A 16,531-nucleotide genomic window follows, 5' to 3' on the forward strand; every position below is an offset into this window, starting at 1 on the left:
TCTTTAAAGCTGTCTTTAAACCGCAGCAGACCTAAAATGAGATTATGCAATAACTGGTTGATGAACATGTCATGACTGGAGGCTTGCGGGAACCTGGGAGCTGTGGTTCAGTGTTCAGTAGGGCTGTCCACACACAGCCTGTAGAATATCTCTAGGAATAATAAAAACCTACTGTGTATTTTTCATCCAGGTCTCGTGATGAGGGTGAGGATGAACTGGTCCACACCCCTGCCCCCAAGTGGCTCCCTGGGTAACAAACTGAGGAAACCCTGGAGTCCTGGGAAGTTCTAGATTCACATGGGTGAAGAAGTTTTCTCTCACTTAGCAAATGTCTTCAGAAAACCCAGGACGTGAATGAGGGCAGTGACCCTGTGAGTCAGGGCTTCTCTCTCCAATGTTGAGCTCTTTCTCTAGAGTATTTACCCAGCAGCACTCCCTGACCTCAGATAAAGCAAGGTCAAGAGAAACAAAATAAAACAAAACAGAAAGTCCACTCACTAATAGGGGACTAGAAATCAATATAAGAATAATAAAAGCAAACCAACATCAGGGCTTCCCCGGTGGCTCAGCAGTTAAGAATCAACCTGCATTGCAGGAGATGCAGGTTCAATCCTTGGGTTGGGAAGATCCCCTGGAGGAGGAAATGGCAACTCACTCCAGTATTCTTGCCTGGAGAATCCCATGGACAGAGGAGCCTGGAGAGCTACAGTCCATGGGGTTGCAAAGAGTCAGATATGACTGAAGCGACCTAGCCACGCACCCAACATCAGGCATCTCACAGGAAGGGATTATTTGCAGTTGACCCAGTTCAGTTACATCAACAGTCATATCAGGTGAGGAGAAATTTCAGAATAGGTATAAAACGAAATCCAGTCCCTTCTCTCCTAAAGGTGTATCAGAATCATTTTCCATCTTTTAATCCTTATTAAAAGCAAAACAAAATAAAATAGTGATAACAACAACAAAAAAGGGAGACAAAGGTAACAAGTCTCCATGTGCACGACCTAACCAGTCTGAAGTCATCACAAAACCAGTGAACAGCCTGCGGTGAAAATGATGGGGCTGGAATGACTGGTCTGGGCCACCTGACTTGAAGGAATAGACGGTAGTTCACTTCCCAGTAATTCAGAATCTGGATGATTCTAAGAGGGTGCAGGCTGAAGTTTAACTTGGCAATTACCAGAAGAAATTTAACCTTAAGAAATGAGTCATCATGCAAATTAATATTGGAAAATTATTTACTCAAGGGGAATGTTAAAACTCTGGAAAAGAACTTTAGAAATTAGCTTCAAGCAACGGGGTGCCAACCAGCACCTGTTTATGGCATTTTTAGTGCCTTCTCATGCAAAGTACTATGTAGTTTCCCAACTTAAAACCAACTTTTGGCCCTGAGTAACCTTGGGTGACTTACCTCAATCTCTGTGAGCCCTCGTTGCTTTATATGAAAGTGTCCAAGTCAGGGGGTCATCACGTGACAATTTGCAGGAAAGAACTTCATTGAAATGGCAGTCTTATGGTTATTACCCCAGCTAACTCCCACCAAGCTCTTCCTGGGCTCAGGGTCCCATCCAGATGCTTCAGATGGTCCCCTCTGCTGAAGCTCTTCTCTCTTTTTTTAAAAAAAATTATTATTGAAATATAGTTGATCTATAGTATTATGTTGGTTTCAGGTGTATGGCAAAGTGATTCAGTTATATATGTATAGATTTTCAGACAGTTTTCCATTATAGGTTATTACAAGATTTTATAACATAGCTTCCTGTATTATACAGTAAATCCTTGTTGCTTATCTATTTTATTCTTTTATTATTTACTTATTTTGACTGTGCTGGGTCTTTGTTGCTGCGCTGGCTTTTCTCTAGTTGCGGTTCCCGGGCTCAAGAGCACAGGCTCAATAGTGGTGCACAGGCTTAGTAGCTCCGCAGCACGTGGGATCCTCTTGGATCAGGGATTGAACCCACGTCTCCTGCACTGACAGGCAGATTCTTTACCAGCTGAGCTACCAGGGAAACCCCTTATATGTTCATGCTGCTGCTGCTGCTACTGCTAAGTTGTTTTAGTCGCGTCCAACTCTGTGCGAACCCATAGACGGCAGCCCACCAGGCTCCCCCGTCCTTGGGATTCTCCAGGCAAGAACACTGGAATGGGTTGCCATTTCCTTCTCCAATGCATGAAAGTGAAAAGTGAAAGTGAAGTCGCTCAGTTGTGTCTGACTCTTTGCGAACCCATGGACTGCAGCCTACCAGGCTCCTCTGTCCATGGGATTTTCCAGGCAAGAGTACTAGAGTGGGTTTCCACTGCCTTCTCCAGTATATGTTCATAACTACCCCTAATTTACTCTCCCCACTTTCCCCTTTGGGGCTTCTCTTGTGGTTCAGCTGGTAAAGAATCCACCTACAGTGTGGGAGACCTGGGTTCGATCCCTGGTTTGGGAAGATCCCCTGGAGAAGGGAAAGGCTACCCACTACAGTATTCTGGCCTGGAGAATCCCATGGACTCTATAGTCCATGGGGTCATGAAGAGTCAGACACAACTGAGCAACTCACTTTCCCCTGCTGTAATCAGAAGTTTGTTTTTAATGTCTATGAGTCTGTTTCTGTTTTGTAAATAGATTCACTTGTATTACTTTTTAGATTCCACATATAAGTGAGATCATATAATATTTATCTTTGAATTATTTCAGTTAGTATGATAGTCTCTGGGTTCATCCATTTTGTGCAAATGGCATTATTTCATTTCTTTTTATGGCTGAGCAATATTCCATTCCGTATTCCAAGGCCAAATTTGCCTGTTACTCCAGGTGTTTCTTGACTTTCTACCTTTGCATTCCAGTCCCCTATGATGAAAAGGACATCTTTTTTGGGTGTTAGTTCTAAAACGTCTTGTAGGGTCTTCATAGAACCATTCAACTTCAGCTTCTTCAGCGTTACTGGTTGGGGCATAGACTTGGATTACTGTGATATTGAATGGTTTGCCAGAACAGAGATCATTCTGTCGTTTTTGAGATTGCATCCAAGTACTGCATTTCAGACTCTTTTGTTGACCATGATGGCTACTCCATTTCTTCTAAGGGATTCCTGCCCGCAGTAGTAGATATAATGGTCATCTGAGTTAAATTCACCCATTCCAGTCTATTTCAGTTCTCTGATTCCTAGAATGTCGACATTCACTCTTGCCATCTCTTGTTTGACCACTTCCAATTTGCCTTGATTCATGGACCTGACATTCCAGGTTCCTATGCAATATTGCTCTTTACAGCATTGGACCTTGCTTCTATCACCAGTCACATCCACAGCTGGGTATTGTTTTTGCTTTGGCTCCATCCCTTCATTCTTTCTGGAGTTATTTCTCCACTGATCTCCAGTAGCATATTGGGCACCTACTGACCTGGGGAGTTCCTCTTTCAGTATCCTATCATTTTGCCTTTTCATAAAGACACTTACTCCTTGGAAGGAAAGTTATGACCAACCTAGATAGCATATTCAAAAGCAGAGACATTACTTTGCCAACAAAGGTCCGTCTAGTCAAGGCTATGATTTTTCCTGTGGTCATGTATGGATGTGAGAGTTGGACTGTGAAGAAGGCTGAGAGCCGAAGAATTGATGCTTCTGAACTGTGGTGTTGGAGAAGACTCTTGAGAGTCCCTTGGACTGCAAGGAGATCCAACCAGTCCATTCTGAAGGAGATCAGCCCTGGGATTTCTTTGGAAGGAATGATGCTAAAGCTGAAACTCCAGTACTTTGGCCACCTCATGCGAAGAGTTGAGTCATTGGAAAAGTCTCTGATGGTGGGAGGGATTGGGGGCAGGAGGAGAAGGGGATGACAGAGGATGAGATGGCTGGATGGCATCACTGACTTGATGGATGTGAGTCTGAGTGAACTCTGAGAGTTGGTGATGGACAGGGAGGCCTGGCGTGCTGCGATTCATGGGGTCGCAAAGAGTCGGACACGACTGAGTGACTGAACTGAACTGAATATTCCATTGTGTATGTATGTATATATATTCCATTGTGTGTAGTGAAAAGTGATATATATATATATCACTTGAAGATTTGAATATATATATATCACTTGAAGATATATATATATGGGCTTATATATATGATATATATATATATCACTTGAATATATATATATATATATATATATAGGCTTCCCAGGTGGCGCTGGTGGTAAAGAACCCATGTGCCAATACAATGCAGGAGACATAAGAGACATTGGTTTGATCCCTGGGTTAGGAAGATCTCCTGGAGAAGGAAATGGCAACCCACTCCAGTATTCTTGCCTGGAGAATCCCATGGACAGAGGAGCCTGGTGGACTACAGTCCATTGAGTCGCAAAGAGTCAGACACGATTGAGTGATAAAGCACAGCACAGGATTGCTGGATCATATGGTAGTTCTATTTTAGTTTTTTAAGGAACCTCCATATGATTTCCCATTGTGGTTGCACAAATTTTTATTCCTGTCAACAGTGTAGGAGGGTTCCCTTTTCTCCACCCCCTCTCCAGCATCTGCTATTTGTAAGCTTTTTGATGAATGGCCATTCTGACCAGTGTGACGTGGTACCTCATAGTTTTGCTTTCCTCTGATAATTAGTGACACTGAGCATCTTTTCATGTGGCTCAGACTCTCCTCTCCCTTCTCCATGGGTCTAAATGCTACTTTTCCCTCAAGACCAGATTTAGATCTTCCTGCTTCCTCCAACTAGCTGGAGCCTCTCCCTGCTGTGAACGTCCACAGGATGTTGTCTGCGAAGATTTCGCGTCATGTGCCATGTTGGGCCCTGTGTGGCCACCATTTGGTGTGAATGTTTTATATTCTCTACCACTCTGCAGGCTCCTTAAGGGCCAGATCCTCTCTCCTACAGGTCACCTAGCCCAGAGATTCTCACAGAGCACACATACAATTCCCTGTTGAATGTTTTGTCCACTTTCCAGGCTAATCAGTGCAGCCAGTCTCCCTTACACGACTTAGGTGTTTTAGGAAGGTTGATACAGCTCAGAGTGCAGGCCGGAACCAGGCTGGGCTGAAGATATTTGCAGGAGGGTGGCTGTCATGGGTTTGGGCTAATAAAGGTCCATAAAGGAAGCTATAAAGTAAAAGAACTTAATATGATAATCTTTGTAAGAACGGAGTTGTCCAAAATTGTGTTTTTGTAAGTGTAGTGGTTACCTAAAATTGTTGTTTGACTGAAGGTGTTATAGACCCTCTACCCACCACCACCCATATTTGTTTTGCTTCTGAGGGTTGAGAAAATGATAGATGTCTCTCTTTCCCAGACATCCAGTTTTACTCTCCAGAGGCAACCCATGTTGAATATCTATGTATTCTTAGAGATAGTCTTTGAATATAAAAGTATCTGCATATATTCTCCTTTCCCCGACATTTTTGGTACAGATGACAACCATGTATGTTACAAACTGTCCTTCACTTTGCTTTTTTCACTTAACATATATTCATAACAATATAAAAAGTTTCTCTAAGAACTAACTCCCTTTCATTTTTGACAACTGCATAGTATTCCACTGTATGGCTATACCGCTATTTACTTTAGCAATGTTCTCTGTTGATGAACACTGAGGTCTTATGCCCAAATCCTTGCTATTATTAATAGTGATACAATGAATAACCTTGTGAATATACTATTTCATGTATATGTGAGAAAACATGTGTTTGATAAGCTCTTGCAAATAGAATTGCTTGAACAAAGGTGGGTTCATTTCTATGAATACTGCCAAATCACACAAGACACTCCTATCAACTCATGAGCTGGACTGTTTTCCCCACCCTTACTCACAAAACTGCCAACAGGGTGTATTATCAAAATCTTTGATCTATGAAAGTAAAAAAAAACCAAAACACTGTTAGATGATATAGTTTGAAGTTGCTTTTCTCTTATGAATGAGGTTGTGTGCACTTTCCTATACTTAAAATCCATTTTTATATCTTTTCTTGGGAGCTGTCTGTTCATATTCTTTGTCATTTTTCTGCTGTGGTTTGATCTCTTTTTGCAATGCTTTTTTATGTATTGGGAAAATTAGAATTGCAAATTTTTTCATTGCTTGTTATAAATCACTCTAGATGACTTAGTAAACCATAGTATTGCTACTTTATTTACTTGAAAAGTATAGTTACCTTCTTAAAAAAGAAAACTGCATAAATTACGTATTCCTGATTGCTTAACTTCCCTTGTCAGGTGCAAAACATCTTACTAAACAATGGTTGAAATAGTCAAGAAACGCAGAACACCTATACTATACACTGCAAGGAACAGACAAGTAGATTTAAAAATTCATAATCAAGCAAGATGGAATTGATGGACCAGGAAGATGATGGGAACTGGGGAGAAAGATCTGGACAGAGTATATTTAGGTGCAGTGAGGATGGAGTGGGAATCCCTTTCAATGCCTGGAAGAGAAAACCACATGAAGCAGGTGAGTGTTGATGAATCCCAGGGGGTCAGGGGCAGAGTGGTGATCTGCGGGTTGTGCCAGTCACAGGCAAGACCTTAAAGAGGTTAAGGTAATGCAAATGCTCCCAGTGTTAAGAAATCAAAGCCCTGTGCCTGGAAGGACCAGTTTTCTCACCTGCGAATGCCTCGTGCCTCTTGTGTGACTGGGAACATAAGTAAATCTGTGCCTTCTTCCCCTGCCATCCCTAGTCCAAACCCTTCCCTGGGGCCCCTAGACTAGACTTCTAGAAGCCCCAAACTAGTGCTGAAGGTGTAGGTAAAAGTTACCCTGGGGGTAAGGGCTGCAACCTCAGGCTACCACACCTTGCTCTTAAGTTCCTGCCTTGGGTCCTATTCCCCCTCTTACAAATGCTAATAGAAAGGAAAGAAGAGGCGAATGAATTTGTTCTTCTCTAAAGAGTAGGACTAGCTGGCAGAGCTTAGGGCTGCTAGGATGGTGGGTCTCGACACCCACAGAGCTTAAGGAGGTCAATGCCAAGTGCAAAACAAGAATCAGTTATCTACTACAGTAGCGGTCAGCCACACTTTTTGATAATTGTTACAGTGACAAGTCATTGAGCACTTTTCACTGATTAAGTGGCTTCGACTGTTTGCTGAATTCATATCCCAGCCCTGCAGAAATTCTGTGGTCAGACCTGAGATGCTGGGAGTCTGATTTTTGTAAGATCTAGGAATGCGTCTTTCCCAGCTCCTCAATTTTTGAGTTTCATGTGCTCCTTGTCTGTTGTTATTGTTTAGTCACTAAGTCACATCTGACTGTTTGTGACCCCGTGGACTGTAGCCCATCAGGCTCTTCTGTCCATGGGATTTCCCAGGCAAGAATACTGGAGTGTGTTGCCATTTCCCTCTCCAGGCTCTAGGTTTCACAAATTTGAATACAAATGCAGATCAAATTCCAGCTTGGATGCATCGAGTATTAGAATAGTCAAAGAAATCTTCAAGTGTACTGTCAAGAGCATTAATAAGCAAGTTGCTTCCATAACAACATGATAATGGCCTATTGGTCATCTATTTCTATCAGATACTGTGCATCCATTCCAAGTCTCCCAGTTGTCCACAGAAGATATGTCATTCTCTTTTCATAGATGAAGTGACCTGAACTTAGGAAGTAACTGCTGATATCATGCAGCTAGTGAATGACAGAACTTGAATTTGGACTGTTTCATCTAAACTCAAAGCCTGATCACTCATTTCCGCCTTCAGCTCATTTTCCACTGCCAAGGATGCTTTTCTAACTCACCAAATTTAGGGTTCTGTAGACCCTGAGGATTGCTCCAGTTCTCTATATTCACAAGACTAGGTCTTGATCTAAATGATAAACACTATTCTCAAGGTGCTGACAGCCTCATAAATGGGAATAATTACCTGCTTGATGCAAACTGGAGAACACACACCTACAATGAACTGCTGAACCGTAGGTTCTGCAAAGGCTGTAGGAAGCATCGGGAATGATACCGTGAACTGAAATCACTGGGGAAGGAGAGAGGTTCTATTTTGGACCTTTTGAGCCTTTGGAAAGGCTAAAAAGAAAGAAGAGGTTAATTTCACCTTCTGGTAATGTGGTAGACTAGACATCCTAGGAAATCTCCCCATTTAATACAGCTAAACCATCTGGAATCAAAATTCCTTTGAAATGCATCACTGAATTTGGAAAAAGGTAAGAGTTGCTGGTGCTTTTGATAGTCCTTGTGTTTTAGAGCAGGAATTAGCAAACATCTTCTGTAAAGCGCCAGATAGTAAATATTTGTGGGTTTCAGAGCCCATGTGGTTCTCTGTTCCAACAACTCAATGCTTTGTAGCATGAATGCAGTCAGAGATCATACATAAGTAGCAGGTGTAGGAGGGCTTGACCCGCAGTAAACTGGAATTGAGCCTTGGGCCATTCTTTGCCAATCTCTGATCTGGGGTCTTAGAGTTGAATGTCTGTTATGAATCTTCTGATCTTGAGCCCATACAAGGTAAGAAGATAGAATGGACACAACCCTCATACACATAAAACAAGATCCCCAGGAAAAGTATGGTCTAGGAGAATGTGGTCCCTGGCAAAGAAAAACAGAGAAACTTGTCTTATCAGGTTGGGCTCTGGATTAGAAAAAAAAAAAAGAAAACTGTTTCCTTTGTGAATTGTATTACTGTAGGTAGTCTCACCTGGGATTGGGGTTTAACTTTATACTACCTGCATCATACAGCAAACTACAAGCTACAAAGTTAACTTGAAGTGGTTCTTGATTGGTAGTGGCCTGGGGCACCTTACCAAACGTGAGTTCATCACCCCAAATTACAAACCACACAAAGAAACAAGGCGCTGTGAGGAAGAGTCTGCAGAAACACCACGGAAAACAGCAGGCTCATTCGCTCAAAGATCTGCTGTATTGCAATGATCGGTTACAGAAAAATTAAAGAAATAAGAAGAATGAAAAAGAGAATGGAAAACATTTCAGGCAAGGGGAAGAAGAGAAACCAAGTTTCAGTGATGGGAATGGAAGCATACTTCAGGACAAGGAGGTAATCGTTCTGGATGGGGTTGATATGAGGGCAGTAATGAATGAATGAATGAACAAAACGTTTGTTAAACTTGTAGCATACTGGGCAGTAGTGGAGGAGATGAATGAGAGACACAGTCCCTGCCCTCGAGGAGATTCCAGTCTAGGAGAATCAGGTAAATAAATAAAGCCCACGGCATGTGATACCGGCTTCAAGGAAGGAAGGTACGAAGTAAAGCAGAGGCCAAGGAGGATGTCCCATTCTACCCCAGGAAGCCAGAAGCAGTTTCCTGGAGGACCTTACACTTGAATCAAGCTCTGAACGGTCTGCAGGAGTCTGGACTTCATTCTGTAGTCAATGGGGAAGAAATATGACCAGTCTTACAGCTTAAAAAGATAATTATGGCTGCAGTACAGTGAGTAGAATGGAGAGGGAAGAAATGAGAGACAGGCATACCCAACATGAGGCTGAATAGTTATCCAAAGATAAGGCAGACATGCAGATGGATTTGGGAGATGTTTTAGAATTTTGTCCATTTGGGGGTAACAATTAGTCTTGACACAAATTTAAATGGTTGTCACCCCACTGATGACCCTGTAACCCTATACCACCTCCTCCCTGCTGCTTCTGGGGACTCCCAGGGTTGCCTTGAAGGTGCTGATGAATGACTGTGCCCCCTGCATGGTTATTCCATGTCCTCCCCTCCCCACCCTCCTCCCGGGAGCTTCTGCCCCCACAGGCTGGGAGCTGTGACCTAGGTGGGCAGGAGTGGGGTGTCTCTTCCTTTTTCTTTAGTGTTAAGTATCCTGGAGGAGAGCTGCTCATTTCCTAATGATTATACAGTTTTCATAAAATGGTCCTTTGAGTTGTTATGCAGAGACTCACTGCTCTCCAGGTGACTCAGAGGAGGATGGGGAAGGGAAGTCGGCTTTCCAGAGCCCATCTTCCGGGTGTCCCTCACTTCTGAAAACCCAGCCCACTGTGACGGGCTCCTTCTTCCCCTAGGACTTCCTGCAAGAGCTAAAGCAGGGGCCTGGAGTTGAGGGATGGAGCTGATTCTCTCAAGATGTTTCCTGGCCCCCAGGCAATGGGCTTTGCTGAGCCATCTCAGCATTTCTGCCAGAGACAAGAGCACAGAGATCCAAGTGCATCCATTCAATACAGGGTTTAGAGCTTTGAGTCATCATGGGCTAGGTAGTGTGGGCAGGGAGGATGCTGGAAAGGTCTCAGGAGTCACGGGAGGTCATTGAAGAGACCAGGCAAGAGCTTCAATACTTTCCCAGTGGGTCTATTTCTCCCCACATGTCAGTGTTTCTCCAAGAGTAGACTGGTTTATATCAGCTTCTGAATTACATACAGACTTGGCTCAAATGTTCAATTTGGGGGCCCTTATCTGAATCAGAAGCCCTGGTGAGTGGGGCTTGGGAAACTTGCAACTTTAAATAGTGCTCCCTGGGTGATAGTTTGAGACACTGCACACATTCCTGTAATTGGGCCCATATGTCTTCTCTTTAGGTAGACTGAAGGCTCCTGAGTGTAGGTCCTAGGTCTAAGGCTCTTCTTGTCTGCCTGCTACACACACAGACAATTGGCTGGTGTACAGTATAGATTCACCAAAGTTGAGTGCAATGATAAAATGCTGACGGACTGACCGTGCTTATACTCTGCCCCCTCCAACAAGATATCTGATACTCATTCATTCCTTCATTACGCTTTTATTTTGCAAATACTTAGTGCTGTCTCAAGACAAGTCCCTGGGCTAGGCGCTGAGTCCCGAGACAATGAAAGCGACAGAGAGGCAGAGACCCCGGAGCAGGGAGCCAGGGGTTTGCAATGATGGGAGTGAGACTTCTTGGAAGAAAATCTTTCCCCAGAACAGGGAAGGTGAAAATCCCTTAGGAGGCTTTCCTTGGATGAGTTATAATTTCTGCATTGCTCTCTCTCTTTCCAAATGAAGAAAGACATCTCAATTCCTTCCTAATTCTCCAGCTTCAGGGCACAGCGGGCAGTTTGAAGACTCCTGGAGTTGGGAGATAAAGGGAAACATTATGTTCCACTGGGTCCCGTTTGATGTTTATACCATCAATACGGGGCTTGGAGCTTCCCCGTTTCTCTTTCCCTCTGCCAAGGTCACCAGGAAGCCTGTGGGTTCTTTGATGTTCAAAAGACGTGCCTGGTCCTCTGTCTTGAGTGTGCTGCTGGCCGCCGTTCCCCATTCAAGTCGGGGCAGAGGGGGATCCTTTTTCTGGGGCAGATCCAGGGCCCTTAGGAGGAGGACAAGCATGTTCTTTTATGACTGCGCCCCCTGTTTTTCTGGGTCTCAAATGGAGTTTTTGACCCTTCCTCATTTCCCTCCTCTCAAATTTATTCCTGATCAGAAACCATCTGCTGAGTTCTGGCTGTATGCAAGTAGCAAGACACGCAGGAAGCCAGCGGACCCTCAAGTTTAGGCAAAACTCACAAGGCCATCCTGAGCATTTATCTCCAAAGCACAGACCATCAGGAATGTCAGACCAGCAGGTGCCCACAATCCCATAAAGGAGCAAAAAGCAGGGTGGGGAACCACCTACCCCACCTCCGTTAGTTAAATCATTTCACACTGCTTCTAGGCTGTCCCTGTGTCATTTGATGCGCAGGGTCTACATTTCCAGCAGTTGTAACCAGAGGCCCCTCTTGGGTACTGGCGAAGACTTGAGACTTGGCCCGCTTAGCAGAGATGCTTCAGCTGCTCCCCTGGCTGGACCACAGCAGGAGCAGGAGACAGCTGAGCAGGCGCTCGTCCCCGAGAGGAGCATGGCATAAGGGAGGGAGGGTACTGGTCAGCTTGCATCCCCTGATCCTCAGGGAGGTGGATTCAGAGCAAGAATATAAGTGTAACAGGGGAGGCGGGGATGTCACGGCATCCTCAGAAAAAGGTAAAGAGCTAGCCTCAAAGACACAGGAACATAGTTTGGGAACTGGAACTATGCAGCTCTAGTCACCAGGTTGCATTCCGCCTTCTGCCCGCTGCTTGCCGTCCTTGTGATTTCCTGGTCCCCACGGTTCTGGTGACGCAGAATGCCTTCCTCTCCACTTCCGGCGCACAGGTGACTACCAACAGACCACGAGGTCTGCAGCTTCTCCCAACACTGCTCACTCTTGGGCCCTCGTGGTTTGTCTTCTTTCTGTGTGTTTTTTTTTGCATGCCCATCCCCCACAAACCTAGCTACTGACTCTCTTTCCTGTCTTTTCTGTTAAAGCCCAATAGAAGGAGCATTTGACTGGATGGAGTGAATTGTTGTTGTCCTTTCTGGGCCATGCACTTTGGGCTGAACTGCTTAATGGGCAGCTGGTCAACCTGTTGACTGGCCAACCGAGCAAGCTAGAGGCAGGGCTCACCCCTGCTCCATTCAGCTCAGCCAGAGGTAATAATGACCTCACCAGGACAGTGCATTTGAGAAAGCATCTCAGGCTTGTTCTCCATATGAATGTGTTGCATTGAGCAGTTTTCTTAAAAGAGGACCATGGTTACAGCTGCCATTTTGAAGAATGGTCTGCTTAGTGCGGTGGGTTTGGGGGAAAGACAGACAGACCTGGGTTTGGATTATTGCTCTAGTTAGCAGCTGTACCTTGGGAAGTTTACTTCCGATCTTTCCAAGCTCATTTCCACACTGTAGTGATGTGTAGGTTAGGGAGAAATTATGAAAAGTAACACCCCAAATAGCTTTTAGATGGCAGCTGTATCGGTCTGTCTGATTCTGGATTTCCACGTCACGGACTTTCACATCATTTTGGCATCAGGAGCCCATTTCTTGATTCAAGCCCCATGGTTCCTACTCTGCCAACACTGGTGGTGAAAAGGAGAATAAAGTAGGTGTAGAAAAAGCGTCATTAAGAGACATTCAGAAAACATCCTTGATTGTGTTGTAAGGTCTTATCCGAGTCTGACTGGATATATTAGGCAAGATTTAAGATGTTTCCTCTTTAGGAGTTCAACAAGAATGACTTTAGTTGTTATATCGGAAATGAGAAACCAGACAAGTTTTCTTGTCTAGTCTCCTTCAATTAATTGATTTAAGAAAATCTGCAATACCTTTGTTTAAGACTATCTGAGTAAAGACTTCGGGGAACAATGCAGGCCGTGTAGAGATACATCCACACAATAAAACCAGATCCGCAGTCAGAAACCCTAAGGTCTGGTTATCAGTGTTTTGCAATTAATTGGCTTAGAGTCATGGCTGATGCCCAGGGAGCCATAATCAGCTGCAATCAGGAGAGATCTAGAGAAGAAGCAGGTCAAAACCAAGAAATTCTTCCCCAGATATGATCCTTGAGAAAGAAATATGGGTGATTAGCCTCGGCATCTTGATCACCTCCCTTGGCTAGTCTGGCACAAACCCACTCCTCCCTCTGCCTTCTTCTTCATTTCAGGATTAAATCCAGGCTACCAGACAGAGCGTCTAGCCAAATCTTTCGTGTGAAGAATTCCTGGATAAACTGCATACAGTACAGCCCAGTCTTCTGGATATCAACATGATTTCCCACAAAAGGAAGCCCTGTGAGCAGATAGCTCATGTGGATCACTGATGGATGGCTTGACTTGTATCAGGCAGCAACTTTCTGCACCCCATTTGAGACCCTGGGACCAGGGGTTTCAGGAACAGATCAAGGTGGCCCTCCAGCATGGAAGTTTTTTGACGGTGACCTAGGATTCGTAGTGTCACAAGGCTCCAAGTCTCAGGAACTCATGCTCATCACTCAGGCTTGTTGACAAATATGGCATCAGAGGCACTGATATCTCTGATCACATGAGTAAGAATATACATTAATACATGTAGATTAGATGGATAGATAGATACAGAGAGAGCTATGTCACATTTTAGAAAATGTGCTTGCTTTGGTGGAGATGTGTTTTGGTAGAAAATATTTTTCCAGTAGGTGACAAAGCCTACAGGGGAGAGAATTCTTTTTCCAGAAGGCCATGATGGTGATTTTTAGTAGTAATAGTGGAGGCAGAAAAATGAGAAGCTACAAGAACCTTCTTTTCAGTTTGCTGTAGAAGAGATAAATCACAAATTGCTAGGCCTTGAGGAGGTGAACCCCAGACTGTACAGACTAAGAGACAACATGGAAAATTCTATTGAAAGCCCTCTGTTCCCACTTAGATTCCTGATGGATGGAAGGAGTTGGGAACATCTTTCTTTTACACTGATTTATTGATGCAACAAATATTCCTAGAGCAGTATTATCAAGAATTGTTGTAAGTGTTGAGAATTCAGAAGCAAGGCAGAAATTTGCCTATTGATGGAAATTTAGACAAAATATCCAGTTTTTCCCATGACAGATAGTGCTGTTCGAACATTTTGCACTTCCTCTGAGCCTATAGAGAAACTTATGTTTCTCTATGATAGATTGTTAGAAATGGAATAGCTGGGTTACAGAGTTCGTACATCTTCAGCTTGACTATATATATCCCCAAATCCATCTGTAAAGTGGTTGTTCAGATTAAATTCCTGACAGAAGATACGAGTTCCCGTTGCTCCATATTATTGCCGATTCATCACATTGTCAGACACTGTAAGTTACGCAATAGTATTTCACTGTGGTCTTTTTTATTTCCTTGACTGCTGATGTGGTTGGGCATTTTTCATACATGTATTGGTCATTTGGGTTTTCTTTTTTCAGATTCTCTCTGGAGGAATTTGTCCTACTTTGTTCACCCTTTCCTGTTTCCAGAAGGGTGATTACTTTTTGTGTCATGGAATAAGTTTCCATAAATGTCTGGATGTGTTTCTGGACTGTCTGATCCCTTGTATATCTCTCTCTTCCTGTACCAACACTTCTCTGTCCTGATTAATATAGTCTAGGACTTGCCTGGTGGGCCAGTGGTTAAGAATCCACCTGCCAATGCAAGGGACACAGGTTCGATCCCTGGTCCGGGAAGATTCCACGTGCTTTGGGGCAACTAAACCCAAGTGACTCAACTACCGATTCGGCATGCTGGAGCCCATGCTCTGCAACAAGAGGAGGCGCTGCAGTGAGGAGCCCGTGCACCACAGCTAGAGAGTGACCCCTCTGCTACTAGAGAAAACCCACGAGCAGCAATGAAGACCCACGGCAACCAAGAAGAAATAAGTACGCTTTTAAAAAGCAATATTAAGTCATCCTAAATCACTTTGGTCTATCCTTAGAATGCAAGCAGGAATTAACATTGTAAAATTTGTTAATATATTTTACATCAGCAATTGCAATGAGAAAAGCCATATGTATTGGTCTGTGAGGGTTGCCGTTATGGAATACCACAGACTGGGTGGCTTAAACAGTGGTACTTAATATTCTCACAGTTCTGAAGGCCAGAAGTCCAAGACAAGAGTGGGAGCAGCTGTGGTGTATCCTGAGAGCCCTCTCCTTTGGCTTGCAGTTGCCCCATTCTCGCTGCTTCTTCAAGATAATTGCTCAGTGCCTGTGCACCTCTGGTGTCTCTCTGTGGGTTCTAAGCTCCTCCTCTTACAAAGTTTACCAGTCAGAGTAGAGTAGGGCCCACCCGAATGGAAGCATCACTGGCCAGCCTTCCTGGCAACTCTTGTCAGTGTCAGCCTCCTCTGCTCAGCCCCGTCCTGGATGGTGGAGCTCTTGCATGGTTTTTACATGTGAATGGAACAAAAGAAGGACTTCAGCCCCACTCGGGCTGGCCTATCTCCCCTGGAGTGCCCCTTCTCATCCTTCCCTCCCATCCACAGCCCGGTTCCAACCTCATCCCTTTCAGATGACCCTGGACCACAGCAATCTCGGCACCCTTTCCTAAATGCCTTGAAAGTTTCTTGTCTGCATTATTCCTTTACTTTCCACCATATATGTTTCCTGATGTCACGTCTTCTATTTTTTTTTTTTTAAACTCAGGACTTTATTATCCCAAGTACAAAGGGCAGGTCTTCACAAAATAAGGGGGCAAGTTCTGATGGCAGGGAGGGGGCCTCTACTTGCAAGCAACGTGTGGGTTTTGTGAGACTATGGTGACCGAGTCCTTGCACAGGAGCATCTTTGAGATGCAGTGGTCCTTGTTGACTGGCTTGGACTTCTTGCCCTTGCCACTCTTGGTTATCTGGGTCCACATCTCCTTCAAATTCTCCCACATGTGTTGAACGCCCTCACCCAGCCCAGGAGTGTTCTGTTGTTACGGCGGTTGATGAGCCCTTGGGTGCTGTTTTTGACCGACGGCATGAGCACAGAGAGTGGCCCCAAGTTCAACTCCTCCTCCTCCCACTCCTGCAGCTCCTCCAGGGTCATCTGCCTCCAGGGCTTGTTGAGGAGGCTCACGGTGGTGGCCATGCCCTCTAGTCACTACCATCCGCAATGCTTTGACCTTTCGAAGAGAGAGCAAGGGAGAGCCCACGTCTTCTATTGTTAATTTAGCTGCTTGTAATGATAGGTTTTCTGTGTTCATTAGGTAGTAGGTCTTCTCAGAGTAGAGATCAGATTCTTACACGGTCCACAATAAGTGTTCATAGTAGTTATTCAATCAGTACTGCTTGAACGTATGTATGAAGGCATTCATAAATGAACCAATGGGTGAATGAAATATAAGGAGACCGTAC

At 44.3% G+C, this 16,531-nt stretch overlaps 1 pseudogene; it reads right to left on the reverse strand.

Moving 5' to 3' along the window:
- Window positions 1-15,912: 15,912 nt before the first annotated feature.
- On the reverse strand, window positions 15,913-16,247 carry LOC102405944 (annotated as a pseudogene).
- Window positions 16,248-16,531: the final 284 nt, after the last annotated feature.

The sequence above is a fragment of the Bubalus bubalis genome, chromosome 1 (assembly GCF_019923935.1).
Source record: "Bubalus bubalis isolate 160015118507 breed Murrah chromosome 1, NDDB_SH_1, whole genome shotgun sequence".
NCBI lineage: Eukaryota > Metazoa > Chordata > Mammalia > Artiodactyla > Bovidae > Bubalus > Bubalus bubalis.